Source organism: Cupressus sempervirens, chromosome 2 (genome assembly GCF_028749045.1).
Source record: "Cupressus sempervirens isolate cs-2001-9-10 chromosome 2, ASM2874904v1, whole genome shotgun sequence".
Taxonomy (NCBI): domain Eukaryota; kingdom Viridiplantae; phylum Streptophyta; class Pinopsida; order Cupressales; family Cupressaceae; genus Cupressus; species Cupressus sempervirens.
The window spans coordinates 318,052,711-318,078,187 of NC_143119.1; the positions used below are offsets into that span (position 1 = coordinate 318,052,711).

At 35.7% G+C, this 25,477-nt stretch overlaps 1 long non-coding RNA gene across 1 annotated transcript in view; it reads left to right on the forward strand.

Annotated features, from left to right (window-relative positions):
- LOC149572381 (uncharacterized) overlaps positions 1-22,755 on the forward strand; it is a 79,039-nt gene extending 56,284 nt beyond the window's left edge. Inside the window, exon 2 of the long non-coding RNA XR_016359913.1 lies at positions 22,159-22,755. This is a non-coding gene — a long non-coding RNA (uncharacterized LOC149572381). The remainder of the gene's footprint in view (positions 1-22,158) is intronic.
- Positions 22,756-25,477: the final 2,722 nt, after the last annotated feature.

The window sequence follows — 25,477 nt, forward strand, 5'->3', positions numbered from 1 at the left end:
TTGAATTTTGATAGGTTCTTGACTCAAAAATGAGAGCATTCCAGAGCAAGGTCGGCACCTGAGAGACGACCTCAACAGACTGAGTTACAACAATATGCTAATAAGATGACGTTGGAGCACTTTGATGCATAGTTATGGGACTTGGAATCGCCTTTGACTTGGAAATTCAAAATCTAACTCGAACTCAAACTCAGTGATCGAACTCTGCAAGGACTCGGAAAATCGAAATACCCATGAAATTTAAAGATTTTTAAGGATTTAATGATTTTTTCATGCATCATTTAGTCAATTAACATCAAATACATAATAATTGAGATTGTTGGTGTAAATACGTATTTACTATTTACACTTAAGTTTACTTAGGTTAATGTATTATTTTATTATTTATTTTGTGAGACGCTTAGGAGTTTGCGCACCTTTATGAGTTGTCATGTTGACAACATAGAAGTATGCAACTCTAATTCAACACATGGTGTCTACAACATTGGAGTTTGCATCATTCATTGAGTTGTCATGTAGACAACATAGTTATTCACACTCCCTTTTTGGCACATGTTGTCTACAATATAAATTTGCGTGTTACACCCTTGTAGGCTTATCCTCTCATCATCACACTTACTCTTGTGCATAATGAAGGATAACCCATATCTGGTGGACATATGCCTAGTTGTATGACTTATCATGTTACTGATTCTTAGGCATTCTAGATGCATCTCAGAGGCCTTTATATATAGGCACTTCTAGTGTACTTTCATTGATATTGAATCGAATACATATCGATATTCTGATCATACTCTTTCTGGTCTACAATTGTGCTTGTGTTTGAGTTCTTAGTTCTTGGGTGAATTTTGCCCTAAGGAAAATTCTTATAGAGATAAATAGAAGTTTACTCTGATGTGATCGAGGATGAGTCATCACAACAGCATGAGGATGTCAATGAAGATGGTCATACTGATGATAGGTTTTATACTGTGATGAGTATTTATAGTTTGGTTTTTGACTCACGTGTTCAGGATTGGCATTGGGTACAAAGTTGGTGTGAACCTAAGAAGGATCGTCTGTAGGATGATTGGGTAGGCATAATGAAGGAGAGTGTGTTGAGATCTCCTAAGGATTTGTATGTTAGTGATGCTTCGACCTTTACATCACCGGCACAAGTACTTGGTGTTGTGTTGCAAGTCATGTTATTGGTTCTGTTGATGGTTTTGGCATTCTGTTGGTTCAGTGAGGACAGGGACATTACTTGTTTTTTATGGGATCCCAATGGAGGTCTTTGTATGATGCCGGATTGCTGAGGACAAGGAATCTTGAGGAGGGAGGACTGTAATGTCCCTAATTTTGACAGGTCTACACAGTTGATGGATTTAACGCATCATAGCGACCCTCGTGAGCTGACAAGGTTTTTTGGGGGTCTCAATTGTGGATTGCTATTTTTAGTAAGTCTATTTTTGACACTTGCTATTTTTGGCAGTGCAGTGGGTGGCTTCAGTAGTTGGTCGTCACCTGTAGTTAATGAAGTGATAAATTGCATGAGTTCTTATTTGGTTATTAATCATTGGATTGCATTATTATAATAATGTTTCTATTATTATAATAATGACTTTAAGAGATATTTCTTTAAAGCAAGTGTTGAGTTTTTTGGGGAAACTTCCACAATTTTTGAGGTGGAGTTTTTTAGAAAACTTTGGGCCAATGAAAGATTATAAATGAGAGCTCATTTCATTGGGAAAAACACGCTTGATTATATATTTGATTTTGTGCCTTTGTGATTTTTTCCTAGGTTCTTAACTGTATGCCCTTGCTTATATATAAGGGTTTGAAATTTCTTTTGCAATTTAGCTGTTGAGGTATGACTAAGTTTGCCCAACTTCTCTATTATTTATCACTGTAGCTGAGAAGTGTTTTCATTCCACTGTTGAAGTACAGTGGATTCGATGTTTGCTGAATTCTCCTACTGTGTGTGACTGTGGCTTGGAGAATCTTGTTTTGATAAATTCTGAAGTGTGGAGACTCATCTTTTTCTACCTCAGAAGTTGAGTAGGAGTACGGAATTAATATTGTGTGTCTGCTGTTCCATATATACCTGCAGCCAAGGTTGTAATGTAGGCTGATCATATTGAAGGGATTAGGCATCATTTCTTGGAAGTTCAGACGCAAATTACAACCCTTACACTGAGTTGGGACGATTGACAAAGAGCCATGAGTCTATGCTAAAGGCTTGCGATATTACCCAACAAATCATGTCAAAGAAAGGAGGAGTCACGCCTTCCAATTGGTCTCCCTACTGGCCGTAATTCATATAGCTGTTGATCATTGATGCGGGCTACTAGAGAGAAGGTTATCATCTGCAAAGGCTGGGCATTGAGGAGTCACCGTAATCAATAAGGAAGCATACTGTGGAATACGGTTTGATTGAATAAATGCAGTCCAGGTGCCATATCTGTATTTTATGATTTTTGATGTATGCTTTCAAAGAACTTGCAAAATAAAGTGTTGAAGTTTAATATGGCTATAATTTATTATCTTTTCAAAACTTCTTAAAATTGTTGATTCTAATTTTTCATTGAAAATAAAGCAAACATTATAAACTGTTCGGAAATTGCAAAGAAAATAAGTTGTGTTCAATAATTAAGTTGGAAGCCAGTTCATGTCTTTACAACTTCCTAACCAGCCGCTAGGATGCTAGTGGCCTAGTTTATAGATCCCTATTAAACATCCACTAATATTAGCATACAACTATCCATCTACTTTTATTGTTACTTAACAACTTTCTTGAAATAAAATCTACTTTAACAACTTCAAGGAAATTTAACTCTAACTATTGGAAGTAGAAACCATGCAATAACACCAAGTGTTCTTATCACCATGCAAGTCACAACAATGATAAGAGAAGCAATTTTGGTATCATCTTAAGCAACAATTTTCTTCAACCCTTTACAAATGATAGCAAATGGCCTTATATAGGGTCCAAAATTACAACCAATGGTAGAGATTAAGAGGCAAAATCAACGATCCACATTCAATCCCAGAAACCCTAATTAGGGTTGCCACCGCATCGGCCAATGAGAAGATGCCACATCATCAATGGACCAATGAAAGAATAAAAAAAATGGGCAACCAATGAGAAGGCACCAAAATGGTCACCAATCAGAATTAAACACCTATCCCACCCAAGAAGGAGAATTTGCCACTTGGGCTTACATCAAATGATCCTCTAATATAATTCTACCCTTTTCTTTCATCTTTTTAGCCAAGGCAATGAACTTGGCTAGCCTGTCATTGACTTCCTTCATGGGAGGGCAAAGCGTATGCTTCATGTTGAGCTCAATTGAATTCATCATGTTGCTTGCTACTTGCAGTGTCTTCTCATGATCCTTCGCATATTCCTTCGCATATCCGATAAAGGCATTGAGGGAGGCAAGGGTGCCCAAATATTTTTTCTTGATGACAATCTTCCCCAACTCATCCAATCTTGATCCAAATTCTGTCTCATTGACGTTCTCCTCTTTGATATGTTCAAAATCAAGTGTAGCCCCAATATCGCTCATCATGGTTGAAATGGAAGTGTTAATGCCTAGGCTGTGCTGTGCAATCTCATTTTGTATCTCTTCAAGTATCCTCAATCTGATAGTCAAGACAACAAACCAAAATTCCATAGTACTCATTCCTCCTTCATCTACCAACTTGGTTCTCTCCAAATATCTTTCCAGTAGCTTGATAAATGCTTATAACCCGGGAATGGCTAAGTCCTTGATTGAAAGGAAATCCTTCCACTCCCCTTCAAATGTTTCGAATTTGTCTCTAATAGCCACCAATGACTTGAATGTTGAGATAAAGGAAGGCAAGAAATTTTGCCCATCTTGAATTATATTATTGATCCAATCTTTCATTTCGCGCAGCTGAGCCGATATCTCTTCTATGTTGCTCCTACTGTCTTGTGGAAGGGTTGCCTGATGCAACTGTTGGATAGGCTGACAATTTATCTGATACTTGTTTTTGGCCTCCAACTTTAGAATCCTCTCATTTGCCTTCCTCAATCTTTCTCTAATCTAAACCATGCCTTCCTAGATCTCCTCACACTCCATGTCATCTGTGATTCTTCCCAAGTTATGCTCTACTATACCATATTCCTGGGCTACAATCTCATCCATTGCCTTGCTAACCTTTGGTATAGCAATTTGAACTTTTCGGTGACCCTCATCATCGCTTTTTGATTACCTTTGCCACCGTTTTTGCAATATGTTTCTGTTTCTTACTATCTTCCTTTTCTACTAACCTTTGAATATCTTCAATTATTCGGACAGGTACCACCTCGCCTCATGGCATAAGCATTAGCCTTTGTAACATACAGTTTTCCTGGGTCTTAATTAACAACTAACATATTCAAAAAAATACAGTTATTACTTCATTTTCATAGGAAGACAGTTATATCAGTTATGTTCATGTGAATGAGATTAACAGTTGCAATTACTTAAATGGAAAACTCATAACTAACATTTGAAGACACCATCAATAAATTTACTATGGAAATTAAAATCTACATACCATGGAATTTGAACCGAGAAATCATTGTAGGGATGCTTCACCGTATCAATTAGGGCATCGATTACCATTGGATCATTTAGGGCATCAGATACTACTGTATCGTTTAGGGCTTCACATATCACTGTATCATTTAAGGCATCAATTACCATTGGATCGTTTAGGGCATCAACTACCACTATATCATTCCTTTTCTTTCGATTGCTTAACTGTGGAAATAACATAAGATTAGAAGATATTATGCTCATAAACATTAATTTTATAAATGAAAGACTGAAATATCAATTCCATTAGATAAATCTCTCTCATAAATAAATATATTCCTCGTTCAGTTAGAAAATCAACCTATCTAACTGGGAGGTGCTTTAAAGAAATAATTGTAATGATGTTACAACTCAATTAATATTATTTCTATTTGAATTTACATCATAAGAGTAAATATAACTGTTTTCGACAAACGTTTGAATGCATAACTTATCTTTATCTGATACATGTTTGACATCTTGTGGAGAGGGGAAACATTTTTAGGGGCTTAACCACCCAACATTGGACCATAACTTATCCTCACACAATCTCTAACGAGAAATACCCTCCCTACCCAAAATAGACATGGAACACCTTGTCATCTATTGAGCATTCTGGTATCTAATCACACCACTCGACTTGATAGCAGGAGAATTCAATAAACGTGATCATGCATGAGTTATTAAATGATTCCTTTTAAAAACAATAAACATTGTTATGTCACATTTGACTTTGTTTCATGTAATTGCAGATTCCTTTCTCTCACGTCTTCACCCTTTTCTTTGGCTATACAGCCGGGTGAGTCCCAGGTGTTTGAATCTCAGAGCAACCCGCTCTTTCGATTGATTCTTAATTGATAAAAGAATATTATATGTTTCCAGCTTATCACAAACTGTGACTTGAAAGAATATGTTCTTTAAAACTAGCAGAAATATCATTGATTCTGATTTTCAAACTGTATATTTAAATCATGATTTTATTGCATCTTCAATAACTCTTTCTCAAGAGGTTCTATTCGATGATTATAACTACAGTGAGGCTGTTATGGAAATTGGAACCCAATAGGAAATGATAAGAAGTATACAACTATGTTTGGAACATGATTGATTATGTACTTCCAGCTTTTACGGCTTGTGATTTGAGAGATTATATTCTTTAAGATTGCAGAATTTATTGTTTAATTCTAATATCCATTGGCATAATGGTTTATGGATCCATACTATGGTTACTTGGCTATCACTTGCCATGAACAAAACTAAATTAAAAGAAGTTCAATTTGTAAAATCAAACAAGATATCATCATGATAAATGCTGAAACTTGCTGCTATGAAATTTGATATTCTTGTACTTTTTATACAAGGAAATCAAATTGGAAATATTGTTTTTGGGTGTTTCACAAAACCTGGACAAATTGATGATATTGTCTTGTTGAACCCTTAGCTACTTGGCCACATCTTACTTGCAAAGATCAAGTCATAGCTCCAACCAAAATAACGCTCACGATTTTTGGCAGAATGTTGGAAAAGCGTAGCAAAAGCAGGGTAGTTGGGTGTTTGGAAATGATGTCCCCTTCTTCTCTTGACTTCAATTAAAAGGGAAAAAGACGTAACCAAAGTGCATAAATACTTATTCCTTAGAATTAACAGAACTTATACGACAGAGTATTAAAATGGCACTGCTTATGAATGGGAAAAGAGTTTAATAGTCTTGTAGATATATGATATATATTTAGCAGGTATCGATTAAGGGAGCCGTAATAAGCAAGGAAAAAATGCAGTTTTAAAAGGAAATCGGGAATGAGAGTTCTTGTTCCTTTGTCTCACCCAACTCAAGATATAAAAAGGTCTAAGGAGACTCTTTGGCTTTCGTAACTTAAAGAATATTTGCCAGTTTAAAATGCCAAGTGTTCAATCGGTTTCAAATAAGGAAGAAAGTTTGAAGGTTTAAAATCGAAACTATTATTCTTTATATTTATCTACGTACACAGATTTATTTGTGAGATGGCATCTATGTACATAGGTATTAAATTAAAATAATATTGAGAAAAATCAATCAAACCTTGAAGGTACGTATTATATTTTAATTAATTTATTTTATGTTTTACATGTTTATTTAATAGCTCATGCGGTTCCATCGATTGTATCTTGATGTTCAAGTCACTAGGTCATCAACCCATTTACCCAGTGATGGTGATGCTCCTGTGCCTAATTCTTTTCTGACAATGCTTCCACCTCTTTGACGTGCATCCTACAAAGAAATTCTCTGCAGTTAAATCATATTATCACAAGTTATAAATAATCATAACGACTAACCGCCTTTTCAATTCCATTAATTCGTGATAAATAATCAACTTCACATGAAATTATAACGACTAACCATCTTACCATTTCGTAGGATTATAACAAATTTTTAACTATCAACTAACTTTATGTGAACTTCAACGACTATATTTTAAATTAGGTCAAAAATTGGGATGTAACAACCTTAACCATAGCGGTGTAGTGCATCTCCCCAAATCTGAATTCGGTTAAACTAACAAAGCATCACCAACAGCCTTGGGCACCTGGCTTATTTCCTCAATATCAATTGGCCTATCCTCTTCTTCCCTAGTCACTGTCACATCATCTCCATGTTGGTTCTCTGAAAGAGGAGAGTGCTCGATACTATTGCTATAACTGCTTGATTCCAAATCAGAGCTCACCTCTACCGTGACCCTTTGTCTACTTGTATTAACCTCTTGGCTCCTAGCCTCAATTATGCTCTCCCTTGACGGTGCTGCATTCTGTCTCTTTGTGGGAGGCTCCTGACGTTCTTTACTTTTCTCAACCTCCAAATTCTCTTCTTGCTCTTAACTGCTCTTTGTTGCCGGCTACTGCCTCCACCTTTCTGTCTGACCGACTCCGGTGGACCTTCTCCCTTTGGTTTCATCTTCTCATAAGTAAGGTGTACCTTACGACTTTGTAATTGCCTTAACTTCTCACTGTACCATGATTTAGTGTGCAGATCAACGGTCCTTGTAATTGCCTCTAAGGAAGGATCTTGATGATCATCCCAATCCACTGAACTCAACTCTGTTCCATCCACTGTATCATAATCTTCTCTTAGCACATTTTCATCATCGTCTAGTTGATCGAGAATATGAAGGCCTCTCCATCTGATTGCCCTCATCATGCCCACTGACAATCTTGAGAAAGTTAGCTTCCTCACATGAAAGTCATCCTGTGCATTGGCTCAAAAATCTTCTATAGTAGGAATATGTTTGAATGTGTTTTCATGAGATGCCTTGATAAGACCATTAAGATCGAATCTTTCTCTCGCTCTGTACCATCCTAGATGATACCATTCTAACTCCTCTGCAGCTGCAAAGGCGACAGGATTGGGGCAAGTATCATTGCCTATTCCAAATGAGAAGGTAATCACTATCTCACCTTTAAGTTACATAATTTTGTCGTAATGCTTAAGTTGCCTAGCCAACTCCATCAAAATTATCCTGTCGGGTGGTGCCTTTGAAGTCTCTTGGGACAAATTGCACTTCCCGCTACTTTAATATATGTGAATTGCGAAAATTGGATGAACCAACTCCCATACTTCTTAACTTTTACTTCTGCTTCCGTTGAGAGCCTTCTAGCAGGTGTCCCTTGGAATATCCTTACTGTCTTCATGGCAAAGGCATCATAAAACATCTTATAATCTTTGGTGTTGTGCAAATGAAGCTGTGGATAGCACTCATGCACCAAACATTGCCTTGGCCCATTGCCAATCACTCCTAAGGCCTTAAGTGCAAGATTTTCATACAGTCTCGCAATTAGATAAAAAAGATAAGATCCCATGTAGAATTGCTTTTGGTTTTGCACTGTCCTAAGTTGCAACTCTAGATTTTCACTTATAATTCTAGCCCAATCAAATCTACTCTTTTCATTTTCAATTTCATCAATAAAGTAATACATCGAGTTCTCGAATTGCATACCTTGAGCCACGCTCATGATCCGGCTGAGAAGCACAATAAGGTCGCCATATTCTAATTTGAAATCTGACTTGGTGAGCTTTGATGACTTGGTAACTCCCTTCTTGCCTTCGTGTAACCAATTTTTCTTTAGATGAATAAAGTAGTCCTCCTAATTATCCTGAAAAAATTTGGCCTCTTGATCCATCATTACCATTGTCATGGCTTTATGCTAAGGAATATTGAATACTTCCTTGACCACTTGTCTACTGATGTTAGCTAACACTCTCTTCCCTTCATAAAAAATGATGGACTTGGTAACAATATCAAATCGGGATGCACTCCATTACCAATTCCGGACAAGGCAAGGTAGGAGGGAAAGCCGTTGCGTGCACAATTCCACTCTTGTAGATCTTCTTTGCCATGGGGGATCGTCCTTCCTTCAATCTATTGTTCAACTGTACTATGTTCACCGTGCCAATATTGGTATCATTTATTCGCCTCACTTTTGAGAAGGTGGTTTTAGGCATCATGTCTTCCTTATCTTTTTTGGTATTCGTTCCCTTTAGGTTCTCGCTTGCACTAACATCTACCATCCTAAACACTTATTTCTGCCCCTTAGTTCTAAATGATATGGATTACACTTATCAATTTCCAACCTCCTTTCTATCGATGGAATCTAGCTTATTTTTGCCTCTCCAAGTCCTATCTCTACAATTATCGATCTCCAAACTTCAATCCTAGGGGTGAGACTACCACTTATTTCTGCCTCTTTGTTACTTTAGGATGGACTACACTTATATCTCCCAACTTCAATCCTAGGGTGGTCTAGCTTATATTTGCCTCTCCAAGTGTCCTATTATGAAATCTACACTTATATTTCCCAATTTCAGCCTATCAATGGAAATGATGAAGTGGTGGATAAAAAGTGCAAGAAGAAGATAAGGGAAACAAACCAAGCAAGAGCAAGGAATAGAATCTGCCTTTAAAACCAATCTTCACCTCTACAATTATCGATCTCCAAACTTCAATCCTAGGGGTGAGACTACCACTTATTTCTGCCTCTTTGTTACTTTAGGATGGACTACACTTATATCTCCCAACTTCAATCCTAGGGTGGTCTAGCTTATATTTGCCTCTCCAAGTGTCCTATCATGAAATCTACACTTACATTTCCCAATTTCAGCCTATCAATGGAAATGATGAAGTGGTGGATAAAAAGTGCAAGAAGAAGATAAGGGAAACGAACCAAGCAAGAGCAAGGAATAGAATCTGCCTTTAAAACCAATCTTCACCTCTAAAAATGAATGAGACTTTTACCTTATATCTACCTTCACCAATAACCAGGCCTCTTCGTTACCTTAGGATTCGATCTCAAAAATTTCAGTCTTTGCAAATAATGGTGCCCTAGCAAATGAATTGTTTGCAAAATCTGCCCTTTCCACTCCCACAAATGCAAAAAAATCAGACCTTAAATCACCTTGCCTCTTCACCAAATAAAATTGCCATAGTTGGAAGAAGAAATCGCTGCCAAGGAGGAAAAAATCAGACTTTCTCTCACAAATTTGACCTAGGGCTGAAATCGCCTAACTCGCAAAAAATCAGATCTGTTCCTTCAAATTCGCCCTAGAGCAGAAATTGCCCATCCAAAGAAGAAGAAATCATTGCCAATCAGTGGAAAAGAAGACTTCAAAATTGCCTTAGCTGGAAATTCACCCCTTAGAAGAAAATTACTCCAACTTGCAAGAGGAGGTGGAAAGAATGAATGAGGAAATAAGAGGGGGGGAGTCCCTCTTATACCAAACTTTTGCCTCTCCAAGTGGGCCGACTTGCCTGGAGGGAAGCAAAGTTAAGCTACTTAGCCCTATAGTGAAATTGGTCCATTTAATTGCGAGTTTGATCCGAATTTGCAAAATAGAAACAAGGTAAGCTTAGAAGATGTCAAAATTTTCATTTAACAATGCTTTGGTAATTAAAATATCATTAAAATCAAATCTAGCAAGCCAAAATTGATTTTCAATTCCAAATTACCAATTTCCTTAATCATTTCAAAAATCTTCTAGGCAAAATTTCAACCCAATTAATGAGATTTTGCAATTTAATCCAATTTCAATCTTGCAATGTAATTTTAAATTTTTAACAAAATAAATCCTTTTCTTGGCAGTCAAAAATTCAAACTCCAACTTCAATTTCACTATCAAAAATTTCCTTTTCACCAAAAAATTCAAGATTTTCGAAAACGACTAAATCTAACAAATTCATTTAAAAAATGCTCAAGCTTATACAATTATATCAATTTTTCAAGAATCCATCCAAGTCCAAAATCTGCAACTTTATCCTGTCAGATATCATTTTAACCATCGAAAAAAATGTTGTCGTTGAATTCTGTTTGGTCTAAGGACAAAATTACATGTTTCGGAAAAATCAAGTTTTGCATCGGGTGAGAACAAATCAAATCCCTCGTCGCCCCAAGGCGTCCAAGGTGTAAAATCGTCAAATGAAAATCTCTGGACAACTCCAAATCTTGCGAAGGCAACTGAAAAATTTTCGACACTGCCAAAATTGCCAAGGCTTGCCCGAAAAAGGGGTTCCCAAAACTTTTTGGAGCGATGATGTGAAAACCTCACAATAGACCCTAGACAAGAAATTCTAGTCAACTCTATCATAGGCTTTCAATAGGTCCAGCTTGTTAAAATAACTAAGATCGTTTCTGCAAAAGTATTTTCATTGCCATTGTAATTGATAATTATCCAAATGCAGATTTGGATCTTATATAAATATGAGAGGAGGAGACATGTCTCTTCAAGAGACATGAAGAGACATGTCTCTAAAGTTAATCACCATTTAGTTTATAAATATGTATAACTCACTTTTAACATATATATAATATTAATATATTAACCATATATGTAATATAATATAATATTATTATATTATTATATAATAATATATAATGCATAAAACATATTATATTACGTATATCACATATATACTATATTATATATACAAGATAGTTATCTTAAGGACAATTTATCATCAATGAGGTGGCTTTAATAAACTCAATCCAATAGAGGCTACAACAAGGTCATGTCCCATAGCTTATGTAAGTCATAAACATACATACATACACTCATACATATATATTATGATCTTTGCTGATATATAACACAATCAGTCGATGTTCTCTCAGTCGATAATGTCATAGGTTTAATCCAAACAATCTCTCTCTCTCTCTCTCTCTCTCTCTCTCTCTATATATATATATATATATATATATATATAATGAACATTTATCTGGAAACATAAACATAGATTAGTATATAGATAGGCATCATTTACTCCTACTGATGCTAAAACATTAACACTCCCTCTTTAGCAATGGAGAAGTAATACACTATTGGATTTCAGTATAGAATACCTGATTGCTTTATCTGCTCTTCACACAATGAAACAGTTATAGGTCAGATAACAAAAATCACCAAGTTATGAACACTATCATAATATACATTATAATCTCTAATTGTCTGAAACAATATCTAGAGTAACCATAATGGAAATGTTATCTATAATCTCTAATTGCCCGAAGCAATGTCTAGAAATGTCCATAGTAATAACATAAAATTTGTTATTCATGATCTCTAGTTGCCCGAAGCAATGTCTAGAGATGTCCATGATAATAACATGAATTCGTTATCTATGATCTCTAATTGCCCGAAGCAATGTCTAGAGATGTCCATGATAACATGCCTATTATTTGCAAGATCGTCACCTTGCAAATAGTTACCTTCTGTTTGTTAGTTATCATGATGTCCGGCAAAATCCGGCCCAAAGAACCATGATAACATGTCTACCATTTACAAGATTGTCATCTTATAATAGTTACCTTTAGTTTATATATGTTAATGAAAAATCGTCATCTTCCATTACATATCATATGTGAAATAGTAACTACCATGAACCTAGTCATAGGGTGGTACAAAAAAGGTTTTCACCTTATATTTCCCTCTCATAGAGGAGAACACATTATAGAGAATTTCTCCTCATAGAGAAGATATCATCCACAAAGGATTGTATCTCAAAAAAATTTCTCCCTCTGAACATCGATCCTGGGAAGTCAGGTCCTCTTGTTACTTCTTCAGAAACTCTCTTTACCCAAGGATGCCTGTCAAACTCATTACTCCCTCATGATATACATAGGATTAGGCCCATCAACACCATGCAATCACCCACATGGATTTCTAGACTCCCTCTAAGTATCAATCTTCTAAGCTCCAACATTGCTTTCAAAAAAGTTTCATACTCCCTCTTAATGTAAAAGAATCTTATAATCTCAATGATCAAAGATGCTTCAAGAGCCACACTTTATCCATCTTGATCATCAGGGTCTTTGGAACTACTATCATTAGATTTAGTTTGCACAATATTTGGTAGCATATGTGAAGCACCGACCTTCTTTTCCTATAAGAATATCCTCAAATATAAAGGAAAAGATCAAAGCAAATAACCTTTATAGTAGTGTAGAATTAAAATTAAGAGAGAGAGACTGCAAATTTTGATAAATGCAAAAGATAAGAATACTTATCTGCCCGTGAGGGTTATGGAATATCTCCTTTTCTAAGGATGGTTCAAGTGGGAGTGAAACATTGCCTATTATTCCCCCCCACAATGTAAAGTTCCCACTCTTATATCATTGTACTCTTTAACATCACATCAAATTTGACAACTTCTTTCAAAGTCATAACTTTCTCTTTCCATCCATTGAAGCTCCAAACATTCATTAAGCTTAATAGTAGAAACTAACACAACTTCATCCAAATATGCCAATACCTTGATTGAGTATGATTGTGCCACTTGAATGACTCTACAACTCATGCGTCAAGTTTCATTTATCAAATAGAGACTCGTAGATAGTTTAACTAAAGTCACAACTTTCTTATGATGTACACAAAAGGGTAGGCCCATTCACATAGTTGCATGAACTACAGTCCTCTTGATTGTTATAATTTATCGATTACTGAAGATTCTATCACAACATTGGTTTACTCCCTCTCAATCAATATGATCGATATCACTGACGGTAGACAAAATCATATCCTCTATTTGCTCCCTTTCTTTCAAAGTTGCCTGAAATGTCATTCTTTCTCTTCCTACAATAATAATCTCGAAGGAAAAGATCAAGGCACATAGCTCTTGGTTGCATACAAATAAGAAAGAGAGACTACGATAATGATAAAAAATAAAAAATAATTATATAAGATCATTTAATAAAATATAGATAAATATCTTATATGCTTAGAACATATATACTCAATTTCCAATATATATATTTTAATCTATATATAAACATATTATTTGATTATCAAATAACTAACAATGAGTATGAAATTCAAAAAATGAATAAGGAAGTGCTAAAAGAAAAAATTTACATAACCGAATAATATATTAGTCCCCATAATGATAATAGAAATTACATAATATTTTCTCTATCCTCAATGTAATATGATTTTTACAATCCATGCAATTATGTAATTAAGATAAGCACATGTATAATTCAAAATATTTAAAATTATGTTAATTCATCATTTATATAAAATTAAAATTAATCATACAACTATACTTGAATTTTACTTTTTATATTCTCATATAAATAAGCAAACATTTTATCAAATTATCAAATATCATTTCGAATGATTGTATATAATATTTTGAAATATGATATTTATATAAATATATATCTATATATATATAAATATCATATTTCAAAATATTATATATAGAACATATTATATATTATCAAACATATAATTTCAACTATAGCATCTCATATGGTATAGTAACAAATATATAATATATAATAAAATGTCTAAAAACATATCTTTATACATACCTTACCAATGACGTCACTATACGTAATGGAGAGTTTAGTTGAATGGAGTATAAGGCCCATTGACTTCCTTTGATCCGATAGAGTTACCCTTGATGGTTATGTCATAGATCCCTCCTTATAATGATTCTAGACTGAGTGTAATAATTATATCAATCGATCCTTGCCCCTTCAATTCAAGTTTAGTAGGTTGTAGACCGACTTCTTACTATCATTTACTCCCCTTGTATGATCTTTTGTGAGAGATGAGCTGACTTGGAGTGTTGAGAGACGATTTGCTCGATGTGGTTTTCATTAACCGTCGTCTTGTCACTTATTCTATTTTGTACTTCTTTGTACCACATTCAATCCCAATATTCTAGTCAACAACAGTGACACCATTGAATACATGTTATATATGTCGATTGGACAACCAGGGATTAGATGTCGGGTAGAGATTGAGTTGCAAAGCCCATTCCAGGGCCACAATGCGTTCCTGCAGAGGTAACGACATAGGACTGGGACTCTTCATTGCCCCCGATGTGAAGTGAAGTTTTGATTTCCCTTCTCATATCATCCATGGTGGCTTCCGTGATAATATGAGTTGTCATTCCATCTTTTATACCAGTCAATTTTATTTCCCAATTGATTGAATGTGTCAATCAATGTTGACATATGCATATCTTTGCCCTTTCAATGGGTCCCCATCTCCCTACAGTGGCTATATACTGTGCAATAAGGTTTCGACTTAACAAGGAGTGATGTTGTATATGTTGCAATCTCAATATGGATACCCCTGCAACGTTGTAATCTCAAACTGTGTGTATTATTCTCTATGATAATACACATTGTTGTATCTATGATGTGTATCTACTATGATCTCTTACTATTGCCTCCGAAAATGCAAGAAGTGTTAGACCTTGCAACGTATCTTTCCTGTCAGTGCGTAATTCATGTGGATCATCCAATGTTACATCCCTGATGTGACCCTATAGCTTGGGTAGGCTGGTTTGCGACGTGACTTGGGTCTTGACCAACCAATTGACGTGTCTCAGAGAATCCACGTGATCATCCTTCGTTCATTGTGTGTCCCATGCAATGGGAGTAACCTTAATTCGGTGGCTCAACGTATGGTAAGGGAGTTCAGTATCTCTTAAATGCTCTCCCCTAATTGATTGCTTACTGATCTGTATGATGTGTGTTCTGCATTATATCCTCTTCGATAAAGATAAAATATGCATCTTGATCTTTTGTATGTATCGTGACTTTTATCCTCAGTGATATAAATTTCCAGTCGATGATCTGAAGATGCTTGTATGCTCTATGCTATGATGCTTGTATGCTTTGTGCTATGATATTTCTAATATTGTACATTGTTCGTTATTTCCAAACATCTGGAATTGAAAATTCCTGATATTATCTTTATTAACTATTAATGCTCTTTTATTTACTTATGTATTTGCAGTTTGGCTTTGATACCATGTTAAAATAACTAAGATCGTTTCTGCAAATGTATTTTCATTGCAATTGTAATTGATAATTTCCAAATGCAGACTTGGATCTTATATAAATATGAGAGGAGGAAACATGTCTCTTCAAGAGAAATGTCTCTAAAGTTAATCATCACCATTTAGTTTATAAATAACTATATGTATAACTCATTTTTAACATATATATAATATTATTATATTATTATATAATAATATATAATGCATAAAACATATTATATTACATATATCACATATATATAATATATATATTATATATACAAGATACTTATCTTAAGGACAATTTATCATCAATGAGGTGGCTTTAATAAACTCAATCCAACAGAGGCTACAACAAAGTCATGTCCCGTAGCTTATGTAAGTCATAGACATACATACATACACTCATACATATATATTATGATCTCCGCTGATATATAACACAATCAGTCGATGTTCTCTCAGCCAATAATGTCATAGGTTTAATCCAAACAATATATATATATAATGAGCATTTATCTGGAAACATAAACACAGATTAGTATATCAGATAGGCATCATTTACTTCTACTGATGCTAAAACATTAACACAGCTTGAGAAAGAAACCCTGATTATCAGAATTATGCACAGAGTGAATCACTTCTTGCACCTTAATAATAGAATCCAAAATTTGTCTCCTAGGCGCAAAGTCATTTTGTTGAGGCGAGATAATTGCGGGGAGGAGGTTCAACAACCTCATCGTAAGCACTTTGGAAAAATATTGTATAAACAGAATTGCAGAGACTAATAGGCCTGAAAGCATCCATGGTATCATCACTAGGCTTCTTAGGGATTAGCACAGATCTAGATCCAAAGAGCTCCTTAATAGCATTATAGATATCCAGACATACAATTGGCCAAAAAGCTTGAAAAAAGAACATAGGGAAGCCATCTGGGCCAGAAGATTCTCACTTTCAAAAGAGAAGACCGCCTTTTTAACCTCTTCAGCACTAGGAATTTCAGCAAGCTTTTTTTTACGATCCTCATTAAGAAGAGAGGGGATGGCCGTGAGAAAATCTTCCTGGTTATTAATATCAAGATTCCTATCCTTAGATAGTAATGAAGAAAAATAGTCAACCATAGCAATTGAAATGTCTTTCTCCTTATCAAGCCTGCCAGTCTCAGTTCTGATACTGGAAATTCTCGCAGCCCTATGTTTTAAAGCTGTCATGAGAAAGAATCTTCTGTGCTTGTCAGCAGCTTTCAGCCAAAGCGATCTCGATCTTTGTCCAGTAAATCTTCTCCTTGGCAATAATATTATGATATTTCACTAAGATCTCATCTTCCTTCCTCCTAAATTCCTAGGGAATTCCTTCTTTCTGAACAGTTTCCTGAACTTCATCCAGTTGAGCTTTGATGGAGTTCTCAATTTTAAAATGTCCCCATGAACATCTTTGTTCCATACTTCAATTTTTGCCTTAATAAATCTAAGCTTCTTAGCTACCCTAAACATTGCAGACCTTCCACCTCAATCTGCCACCATTCCTATATTCTGTTAATGAGATCTGGTTGATCAAGCCACAGTTTTTCAAATCTGAACGGGAAATTTCTTTTGACCACAATAGGGTCAGCCACAAAGGAGATAGGAAAATGATTTAATCCTACCTTAGTCATGGAAGTTAACAAACATAAATAAGTATTGTACCAATCACTTGAAATAAGAGCTCTATCAAAACATACCTGGATGAGAGCCGTACCAGTCCTCTTAGACTAGGTATAATTAACTCTGCAAATCCACATCCAACAAAGCTTGTCTATTAATAAAATCCATAAGGTCAAGCCTGCCTTCCAAATGACTTTGAGACCCAATCCCTCCAAATTTCTCACTATCCTTAAGATGAGAGTTGAAATCCCCCATTAGCAGCCAAGGATAATCCAGAAAAGAAGTCTTGTTCTGCTCTAGCCATCTCTAATACTTAATCCAACCAGACTTAGTATTAGGAGCGTAGACATTGTACAAAACCCAAGAGAAACCATCTCAAATATGAATAAATTTGATACTTACTAAATTTCCTTCAGAATGCAAAGTGTCTCCTTGAATATACTGTTGATTCCAACCACAATCACACCCTAGAGGCTCCTTCAGAACTACATCCAGCAACACTACAGTTCTTAAAAAGATTAATTTTTTCTACATTCTCTCTTGACCTTTTGGCCTCCTGAATGAGAATCAGGTCAGGTTATAATCTCTAACTAAATTCCTTGAAATATTCTGCTTATGTGGGGCATTCAAACCCCTAATGTTCCACGATATAACTTTCATTTTTTAGCTCTAGTAGAAGCTTCTTGGATGGTAACGTTGCCTTCCATCTGCAATATCTTGCTTACTCACTGACTCCCTAATTTTCATCTTAGATTTTCTACCCGGGCCTCTTTTCTGGGAGCCAACATCAGGTTTCATACTTTGAGTAGTAATGCCTGCCTTTGGGTGCAGAGAGCGAGTCTTCCTTGTTGGTAGCTTTCTTCTTTCTTCTTCTGTTACCTCGTTTGTGCCACTGTTCCTCTCCTGGTTCTATCGGCAGATCTTCCACATCTCTGTCTGATGTTTCATCTTCCCAACTTCCTGAGAAAATAGTATCTGGTATTGAGGAAATTTCCTCCTCCTTCAGCCTGTCATTTGATGAAAGAGGGACAAATTCCCCCACAAGCATGTTACACTGTTGAGCTTCTTGAAATGATTCTTCCACTATCGCTTCTGCTCATGCATAGACTCTTTCTTTCCCATGAAAATTGAGTTTCTTCAACCATTGAGGGAACTTGACTTCCAACCATCAAGGAATGGACGCAAAGTTCATGAAGAGGGCCTTCCATTTGGGATCCAATGCTTTCATTTATTTCATCCTCCAGCACATTGATATGTTCCTTATGTTGTTCCTTGCTCACTTCTTCAATCTTTCCAGCAAAGCCAATCAATTTGGCCGGAGCTGGGGTTATAGTATGTTCTTCACTATCTTTCTGGATACCCTTCTGATCCCCACCCTGCTGATTAGTGATCAGTAGCAAAAGGGATTTCAGCATTTTCCCCCTCCTTCGATTCTGACGACCCCTCCCCTTGCTGGACTTTCTCAGCCATGACCATGTCATCCTTTTTCAATTTCGAGATTTTCTTTAATTCTGGTTTTTGAATTTTCTCGTTAGGTACCTCTTTCTTATCCACCTTTTTAACTTCCTTCGGGTAGTTCTTGGTCCAGTGGCTTGTTTTGTTACAAACAAAGCGCACAAGTGACAGGGCTTCAAACTCAACCTCTTGAGCCCATTTCCCTAGCTTAGAGTCAATATTGATAAGTGAAGGGAGATTATCTAACTGACACACATTGAGACAGATCCTAGCAAACTAATCTTGTCTTTGAAGCTGTCATAGGATCTATGGACAACAACTCCCCAAAGGATCAAGCCAGCCCTTTGAACACCTCTTCATTCGAAAACTCAAGTGGGAGACCAAGGAGCCTAACCCAAACAGGAGCTGAAATGAAAAAATTATCATTGTAATCTCATTTTGGGCTCCATTTCTGGAAAGCCACTGCCATTTTGCCAAACATCCAAGGACCCCCACATAAAACATATTCCCGGTCTTCCTTATTTGGACATATACCCTTTAGGAAGGGCAGCGATATCCAGTTGGCCTTGAGCTGCCATTTCTTTTTGGCAAAAGCTCTGACCACCTCAATATTCGGTTGAGCCCCCTGAAATTTACCAACTAATGAAAGTTCCACAGCAGGCACAGAGTGGTCAACCGAGTGATCTGGGACAAAAATTGAAAACGCCGTAACTGTAACTTCAGGAAAAGAGGACCTCCCCATTGGTTTGACTCCGAATAGCGCAGACCATTTCTTTGGCTTGGCCAGTGAACCAATCATCTTGGAAATCTCTGCTCGGTCATGGGATTCATGCCCTTTCTTTCCCACATCATCTAGTGGATCCCCAGGAGGCTTGCCACCATCAGCATCCTCTGTGATCAGGGTACTATCACCTGGTCCCTGTTGCAAACCCTGACTTGACGCACCTGTGCCTGTAGCCCCTGTGCACTTTGCAGCATTCCCACCAGGGTTGGATTTCCAACTCACTTTCTCCATTAAAAAAATCAGTATGTGAAATGCTATCACTGGTGATTGTTTCTACTGAGCATTGTTGACAAATTAGTTGCCCATCAAACTCTGCTAAGTTTTGGGAAGACTCCACCTTCTAAATAGTTTCATAGATTGCATTTCTAGATGGAATTCTTGCAAGATTGTCATTCATTTACCTCTTCTTTCTCCTAGCTCGTTACGCATCTACATTGATATTTCCATCTGGTCAAGATTTATAACAAAGATGTTTTTGCACACCTGATTTTATTAACAAGTTAAAAATGGAGTTAGCCACTACCAAGCAGAACATGTGTTCCGAGCTGATTGAGGATGATTGTTACAGAATTCATGGCACAGTGCAACTTATGCTGTCTTTGGCATGGTTATTGTTTTTCACCTTGGATGATGCACTAAGTTTTTGTCAGTCTCCAAATTCTATTCATTTGATCCATTACTGAATCATTAAAACTTTGTCTGTAGTAGTAGACATTGCCGTTCTGAACAACTACGAGACAATGAAGAATCTGGTTATTCTCTAATGATTCATCAAGCCCTTAACTGAAGCAGCAATACTTTTAGATGTTTAGATCATTATTTAGAAAGAGCTCTCTCTAGCCCCATCAAAATCTGTGTTAATTTTTCCAACTTAAAAGTCGTTGATTTTCTTGTGATTGTTGAATGGTAATTATCAATAAGATATTTTGTGTCAATGTTACAACTGCATTCTAGACCTCTTGCATATAGATCTATTTTGTTTTCATTTGGAGGGGACAATCTGTCATAGTTGTTTATGTTTTCCAGAAGTTATGATTTGGGTGCCTGGTATGTGGATGCGTGAATATTTTTGTTTAAAGTGTTTTGGGTGCATATATATATATATATATATATACAAAAGAAAATGCAAGAAACATACAGAATTATTACATTTGATAGTATATATATCATCATTGATTAAGATCAATATTAAATGCCAAATCTGTGTTAATTTTTCCAACTTTAAAAGTCGTTGATTTTCTTGTGATTGTTGAACGGTAATCATCAATAAGATATTTTTTGTCAATGTTACAACTGCATTCTAGACCTCTTGCATATAGATTTATTTTGTTTTCATTTGGAGAGGACAATCTGTCGTAGTTGTTTATGTTTTCCAGAAGTTATGATTTGGGTGCCTGGTATGTGGATGCGTGAATATTTTTGTTTAAAGTGTTTCGGGGTGCATATATATATATACACAAAAGAAAATGCAAGAAACATACAGAATTATTACATTTGATAGTATATATATCATCATTGATTAAGATCAATATTAAATGCCAAATCTGTGTTAGACGGCATAAGAATGATTTGCTAAGGAAAATCTATGTTAGACGGCAAAAGAATGATTTGCAAAAAAGGAAGGATTCAAATCAAGGAAATACTTATAGATTTATAAGTATGCCGATTTCTTTTATGAACTGTCATAGCAAGTAATGGTTCCAGCGATTAAACAATTGGAGACATACATCGATGTTAAATTCACCAAGCGATGATAGTGAAGGATTTCATTAATAGATCAGTCAGCAAATCAATGCAGCGATAATATGAAAGGAACTCTGGAATATAAAATGGAAAGCCATAATCCCAGTATTCAGCGACTGGACAAAATATGACCATTAATATGATGCAATTATCTTCAAAGATAAATAGCATTCCCTAAAGTAAAAGTAAAAAAGGTGATTTGTGTATCGGCAATACAATAGACCTCAAAGATAAAAATCAGGTCAGCAATGATATTACAAAGACCAAGTTCGTGTGATTAGGGCTGGAAACTCTAAGGGAATCTCACAGGGAGTGTTACAGCTCACTGTGGATGTGTATCCATGTGCATTCACAGGGAGCTGCAATCCCTCTTGTGAGCTTCCCATGCATCTGACTCCGCTCTTCCATTGAACACCACTGCTTCTGCATCCAGGCACTGGGCAAGAGAATCTGGTAACTTAGTGTTTTTTCAGATCTATCTTGCACATCTACGGTTAACAGAGAAATGCCTTTGATTACTTTATGTTTTGAGTTGACTTGTTCTATGGGGTTTTTGCCATTATGGTAATGTGGTCTACTTTATATAAGAATTTCTTTTCCTATAGAAGTTCAAGTACATAGACAGGTATTAGCTTCCAGAAATGGTTATTGATTATTCTTCATTTAATTTGTAGGTATACTGTTTCAGTATGGACATGCTCAAAAATCGCATTGGCGACTTTTGTTGTTGGTATTTTTGTTGGATTTTCACTGTCTAAAAAATTGAAACGTTCATTGCGGCGATGGTATAGAAAAATTTGAATGATGCTTGGGATTCAATTCAATGCAATGACACTATTGCTAGCACTCTGTTTTCCTTATGTAACAGCACACCAAATGATAGGGATCATTTAGTTCTATTCCATACTAAATTTTGACTTTGATGATTACAATTGATATCAAGGTGTACTGCTTTGTCATGACTTGCTCAAAAATCCCGCTGCAAAGTTTTACTTTTGGTGTTGGTGTGGGATTCTCACAGAGTAGACACTGAAATATCTACTCTAGCTATAATGTAGATAGAATTTGAAGAATGTTTATTTAATCTAATAATTTAGATTCTAAGACTGCTCAAGGGGGCCATTCCACTTACACAGATTCACAACAAAAGAGACAGTCTGGAGAAATCACATCAGACTGACTAGGAATTTTATGTGGGTCCCTTAGGCTTATGGCTTGGTGGACGTCATTAAAAATCTTTCATTCATTTATTTATTTGATAGTTTATCAAATGAAGGTTTTATGGAGTTTTTTGCATGCTAAATTTTAGCTTTTCTTTCAATTGTGTAGCCCTCATAGAAAAAACTATTTTGGTCTTGTGGGTTTGTTTGAATATATTCTCCATGCAAGATCTTGAAGTGAAATTTTTTCATATAATGCCTTGAAATTATTTTTAATAATTGCATCCACAAATTATTTATAATGGGGCGACTCTGGTTCCTAGTTTTTTTTATTACCAATTTTCCACCTTTTGTACTTGACGTATTATTTAAAATGTGCAAATCAACCAATTGCTTGCCTGAGAAGTTGAAATGGATTTATTCGTATATTTTAGTTTTCAATATATTAATCCTTATTGTATCTGGCAAGATCGGAATGCTGGCCTATTTTGCATTTTGGCACTTAAGGAGTAATCTTTTCAATATTTTAAGAATTTTGACTGTTTACGTTTCCTCTTTACGCCATTTGTGCCTAATAAAAAATGAATATCTTTATCGAAGAGGTGTGGTTAGTTGTCTTTTTTTTTGGTAAGAGCCTGGCCAACATGGTTCATAGGTGTATGAGGTGACAAATATTCACCTTTATAATGTTGGATGGAGGTCCATACATAGTTCCAAAGCTTTCATTTTATCTCAGACACAGAGAATGTGTGGACAAGGGAGTTGAATTTGGCTTTTTATGTGCTAGTCACATTTACTAGAAGTTTACAAGGCCTTTTCGTCACATCCACGTTATGTAAATCATGCAATCTTCGACTAAAGGTTTAGGAATGTAGTTGTAGTTGCCATGTCTACCCTATCCCCTTGACACTTTTCTTTTTGCATTGAAGAGAACTGGAAAGGAATAAAAGATGGTACAGACGAAAGATGTATCATGAACTTTGAATTATCTTTTGTTGTAGCTAAAATGACTAAATAAAAGCGGTTTGTGCTTATGTGTGATTGGGAGAGAATTACAAATTAAATCTTAATTTATTTTTGATCCAAAATGAAAATTGGCACACTTCTTGGTAATTTAGTCATAATCTAGAGTCAAATAATATCAAGCTTGGAGTTGAAGAACTTGAGAAGTTGGGATTATGAGAAATTCTTAAATAAAAAATTTAGTTGAGTCAAGAATACATTATTTGAGTGTCTAACAATTCAAGATTTCAAGCAGACATTGAGTTGATTACATTGGCGTGTTAGAGATTTCATGAAAACTAGGTGGCACCAAGTCTATGTCAAACATCGAGCGAGATGACTAGTTTTATCATTGTGATATAGATGAATCTATAATAGGTTTTATGATATTTGTGTTAAATTATGAATAATTAAGGTGGCAAGCTGTAATAAGAGATTTCAGCGTATCTAGTTGAAGTGTTGTATTTTCGATTTGAGAAACAAAGAATCAGGTGGGAATGCCCTTGATAGCTATATAAATGTTATCTCATATCAAAAACTCTCAAAGAAAGCTTATGGGGATATGAAAGTGGCTAATGATAAAACTTGACTTTTATTCGATACAAATGATCATGAAGTTGGTTTAAAGGTAAATTAAGATAAATATGTAATAATAACCAAGCTAGAGAACTTATCAATGTCATAAGAGTATAACTAAATAGCTATCTATTACATCGGTTACAAGAACTTTAGCATCTCATACCATTGGAAAATGGGTTAGGGTGGTATAAAATTAGTCCACATCTTCATTTAATCTAATGGGTTATAGGAATCGTGGTAATCTTGTGTTGAGTACTAATCCTATGCAAGATCAATATGATCAAACTTTAGGAACTTGTGGTAAGTTTCCTTTGAGTGAGTCTATAAGGATAGCTACATGTAACTTTGACTCGTTTAGAAGCAGGAACGTAGGCGACGGTTGAAGGATACCCTTGTGACCTCAAGTCCATAGGGGGAGGATTTAGGGATTTAACTTGAGAGATTGTAATTATTTCTTGTTTAACCTTCTCTCTTTTGTAGGCTTTAAGGGAGGCCATCTTGTGTTGGTTCTATGTCTGTTATGTGTTTGTGAAGCTTAACCCTTGGCTTATAGAAATCTATGCATACAATCTTGAATTAATTGAATGTGTTATACATATCCATTTGTTTAGCACCATGATTCTTACTATGTATGACCCCTACAAGAGTGAAGTACTAAGATTTTAATGCAAAGATTGACAATCATTGGACCATACCAATGATAGATGTTTGGGCTATTGCAAGGGATTAGTCAACAGTGACTTGATTCATAGAGGTGAAGTCACCAAGGCTACCTTGGATATGATATGATAACAATTAGCAGGTTATCATTGAATCATGCTAATGGCATATCTCTATAGTTACTGATTTGTCTTTTGAATTAACCACCGTTCACTTGGTTTACAAAGTGGATGATTTCTAGGCGTACCTGAGATTTGACATAATAACAGTTGGTCATGTAGTTACCTTAGAATGTGGGCAACACTAATTGGAGCTAATCATGGTATTAAAAGGGTTTATTGACAGTCACATGTATCATGGGCGTGATTAATGCTAGGCATTACTTAGGATTGTGAAGAACATAGATGCCAATATCACTAAAGTCACCAAGTGGTATGTGTCAGAAGCTACTTCTTGGTTGGACATAGTTGCCGCTTGTGACCTATAGGCGAATGTAGTTGGAACTCGTTGGGTTACGTTGATTCACTATTTGTGGAAATCCTTGGAATTGAGGATGAACCTGTAGTGTAATATGAGATGCATTGAAAACTCT